Source organism: Pteropus alecto, unplaced genomic scaffold (assembly GCF_000325575.1).
Source record: "Pteropus alecto unplaced genomic scaffold, ASM32557v1 scaffold194, whole genome shotgun sequence".
Classification (NCBI taxonomy): Eukaryota; Metazoa; Chordata; class Mammalia; order Chiroptera; family Pteropodidae; genus Pteropus; species Pteropus alecto.
Genome location: NW_006436281.1, coordinates 2,356,883 through 2,361,159, shown reverse-complemented (window position 1 = coordinate 2,361,159; position 4,277 = coordinate 2,356,883). Strand labels below are relative to the sequence as shown.

Genomic DNA, 4,277 nt, shown 5'->3' with positions numbered 1-4,277 from the left:
ACGTTTTTAAACTTTTTTATTGAGATGAAATTCGCATAACATAACATAAACCATTTTGTGAAGTGAACAGTTCAGTGGCATTTAGCACACTCACCATGCTGTATAACCACCATTTCTAGTTCCAAAACATTTTCATTACACAGATGTGGTGGTATACCCGAGTCTACCATGACTTTGCTATGCACACAGTTCCAAAAGAACTGGAAAAGTCTGGCATTGCAGCTTAATATAACAGTATAAACAGGGCTTTCGACTATTTAAGAATTATCGTTAACTTAGTTCATGAAGTGATCATTCAATACCAATGTCATGTTGCAGGACATTTTGACATCCCCGGTCTCTGTTCTCCTGTGCCAGTAACAACCTGCTCATTATCATGATGCTGGTAAAACTCCCCTCAAATTTCCAAAACGCCCCCTAGGGAGCAATACTGTCCCCTTGAGAACCAGTTGACGACTAAATTTAATTTCCCTCAATGACTTCCAAAATGTCCTCTAGGGGGCGACATCATCTCTCGAGAACCAGGTAGACGAATCAATCAATCAGGACTTCATTATCCCCATCTCCCCAATAAATCCAGGGTTGGATTTGTGAGGAAGAAAGGGGAAATAGTTATTGGGTTGGCAATCAGCAGGATCCAACACATCATAATGCCTCTCTTTTGCCAATGGCCTCCTTTCTTCCCCAGGGGGTCGGGGAGAGGATTCCAGAGGTTGGAGCCAGCTGTTGGGGTTTCTTCCACACTCTGTTGAGTGTCTTCTCTGTAAAGGACTGCTCATCCACGGCATAAAGAACCCACCCTAGAGCCACCCCAGGAACTAGAAAAATAAAATTCTTTGCTAGAATAATGATGCTCCAAGAATAGAAAGAAACAGGTACCATGGAAGCATTGATCTGACTTGTCGGCATTACAGAAGGTTCCACCTCAGAAAAATACAGGGATCTGCCAGCTCAAAAACGTTTTTGGGATCCAGAGGAAGAGGTATGTTTGAAATTTTTTTTCCCAAAATAAAGGGCAAGTTGCTGAAACTTGCACTTTAACCTCTCCTTCCACCAACACACTTAAAACAATAACAACAACACAATGCTTGGTGGCCCTCTTGGAATTTTGGCGGCAATTTGTATGATGGTTGGGAGACTTGCTTTCATTCATCAGCAGAGAAAGCTCTAAGGCTGCTGGGGCCCCATGCAAGAGGAGGTCTCCTAGCTGGTCCAAGATGTAGTGCAAAGGACTCTGCCATTTGGGTCTTCTAACCCAGCGATCCAGGGATTCTCAAAAGCGATGAACATGCTACAATTTACTTGTCTGTTCGCCTACTTATGAGCATTTAGGTAGTTCCCAGTGAGGACCTATTTCACAGTGCTGCTGTGAACATTCTTGTTTATACCTTTTGGTATTCATTTCTATTGGATAAATACTTTTGAATGAAATTGTGGAATCAGCGTAGGCATATATTCAGCTGTAGTTCGTATGGCCAGGTGATTTTTCAGTGATTCTAAGGGAACTCCTGTTTTTATCCTCTGCTCTGGTCACTCTACTCGGACACCAAGCAATTCTCCAACTGGCAGACACCAGCTGTCTCGGCTATTCTCTCTCTGGATAATCTCAGAAATAGCCACCTGGACATTAATTCATAGTTTTAACATACGTTTGTACATTCAAGAATCTAAGAGGTCTTTTGTCGTTTTGCTCTGCAGATGTTAACTGATTAACCTCTCTTATCTCCTCCTTCCAACCTCTGACATGTTTAATTCAATGTTGCACAGCTCAGAAATGTTTTCCTGTCATAAAGAATGTCCCGACCAAGAGCAAATCTTTTAATTGGCCTACAAGCGACTTTTTTTTCTTTGCATGCATGCTTATAATAAAATGTTGGCACCTGCTGATAACTAAATTGTCCAATGAAGGTTTTTTGTTTGTTTGTTTTTTAACATATCAAGAGCCAGTAGAGCAGGGTCATTATGTGTAATTGTGCAGGGTGTCATTCTATGCCTTGATTTCTGAACCCCACGCATTCTCATTACAGACGAAACAACACTGCTTGAGAACACAGACCATATCTAGGAGGACAGTACTCTGTCTTTTTGAGGCATAGTGTTCATCTGGCGCCATCTCTGAAGCTTCTACAGGCCATTCCACAATCCTAGAGGGCCATCCAGTTTTAGGTTATGAGGAAAATAAAAAGACCAGCAAATCTCAGCAGGTGAGGTTTCTCCACAGTAGAGCGCTGTCTACCAAGACCTTCTGTTATTCCAGATGTTACTTTGTGTGTTACTATGTAATTGTTGATGAGGGTATAGACTTGGGAAAGTTATGGAAGATTCTCAAGTTACAGATGAGTTTTGTCCAGCAGAAAACAACTCTGAAAGACATTGGCTAGTTTTGTGTCAAACTTTCCAACCTAATTCCAGCTTTCTTTTTTTCCCACTGTCTATACATACCCCTTCCTCAAAGTATACCCTCGAACCAGCTTTATTCGTCTGCCGGTTCTCTCATTAATGGGTTAAATAATATCATTGACGCATACTCTCGATGCTTTTGTGAAGGTCATATTTTCAACTTTTAAAAAATTATACTGTGAAAACAGATAGTAAATAAACTCCAGGGATGGTAATGCTGGCAGAAATAGGGCAGGAAAAATAACAGCGACTCCCAGCAAATGATTACTCCAATGAAGGCAAATTGGTGACCTTTCCCAGTGGGAAAGAGCCATTGAAATCAATCTGCCACCAGTGGCTGGGAAGTGGGACATTGGATGTGTGAGACCTTATTCACACAATCTGCTTGAGTTTGGTAACCAGATACCATTTCCACGTGACGATAAGCGATGTGGGCCTGCCCGCTTCATCACTTGGTGGTCCGATAAGACACCACCACTTGGGATCCTGTGGCCAATCATTTAGGCTTCTTAGAACCCACAAATAACCCAAGAGCTAATTCTCAGAACAGGAGGTCATGATTTTTTATAAAACCCCAGGTGTACGCCTGCTACTGTTTACCAGAGGGCTACAGACTACCCCTAAGAGGCAATGGAACGCCATCTCCCGTTAAAAAATCTTGCTGTGCTGCTATGGCTAACCCTATAACCTCGAACCAATTAAATACCGAGGTTCAGTCTGCACCCATTAAATGGGAATAATAGTAGCTCCCCTGGGTACAGTTAGGAGGGTCAAAAGCTTTTATGTTTTTACACTGTTTGAACCCGGTCAGTGCTTCCAAGTTCAGCATTTGCGAGCTTTTCAAATACCACGCACCAGGTCTCAAACCGCGGCCAAGATCTACCAAGGCCTGCCCCTCTCGCACCGCCCAGGGATGACGTCATTGACCGAGGTCTCTAATGAAATTATCTCCCGGCCTGCTCGGCTCATCCTCCCATTCTCCGGAAACCTACAACTCCGGCACTTGGCCTCCGGCTTTAGGTTATTTTTCCTCTCCGTAGCCCCAATCCCTTCCCTCTCATGCTCCCACCTAAAACTTTCGACTCTTCTCGCCTTCCTTCAAGCTAGTAATTTTCGGTTCTTCCCGCTTGCTCTTGGGCGAATTCCTCAAAATCGTTTCCTCTTCATTAATCGCCTCCCTAGCCCGCCCTTCAGCTCCTTCCTTCTAAATCCCATTACCCGCGCGCGGCCTCTTTCGGCTGTTTCCGCCTCCTGCCACCCACACCGACGCTACCTTCGGATCTTTCCGGATCACCACAGTTCCGTGTTGTTTTCGGTCCCGATCCGCTTCGGCTTTTTCCGGCTCTGGGGGCCCCGCCCACTTTCCTTCTAGCCCCCGCCCCCACCGCCGTCTTCGGCTCTTTCCGCCTCTTCCCCGTCTCCGGCTCTGCAACTCTCGGCTTTTCCCGCCTTCCGTCGGCCTCACTCTCTCCGTTCGGCTCTTTCCGCCGCCCTTCGAGCGAGTGGCCCGTACCCTCTCCGCCACGTGACGCGGCCTCCACCTCTCAGTTCCCCTCCCACCTCGCCCTTCCTCCCGCCTCAGCCTCCCAGCCCGTCCGGGCCGCGCCGCCATTTTGTGTGAATTTCTGACTGCGGCGGGGGCCAGGCAGCCGGGGCACCGCGGGCAGGCAGACAGACGGACAGTCAGCCCGTCTCCGCGGCCCGTTTCCTCTCCTTAAAATCTCCCCCCCCTTTTTTTTTTTTAACTCCCCCTCCCCCGCTCGCTCTCCTCTTCCCCTTTCCCCCTCGCTTGCTCCATTGCGCGCGGCCCGCGCTAATTACACCCAACCACCCACCAGTGTCCGTGTCCCCCGGGTGTCCCCCCCCCGGGCCCGCGG

General features: G+C 47.0%; 1 long non-coding RNA gene across 2 annotated transcripts; it reads right to left on the bottom strand.

Moving 5' to 3' along the window:
* Positions 1–4,271, bottom strand: LOC112479663. Of its 2 annotated transcripts, none has more exons than XR_003046270.1 (2): positions 3,470–4,271; positions 1–2,363 (listed from the first exon to the last, which is right to left on the bottom strand). It is a non-coding gene; the product is annotated as an uncharacterized LOC112479663 (long non-coding RNA). The 2 variants fall into 2 exon arrangements; XR_003046269.1 differs by having other exon boundaries at positions 3,674–4,271.
* Positions 4,272–4,277: the final 6 nt, after the last annotated feature.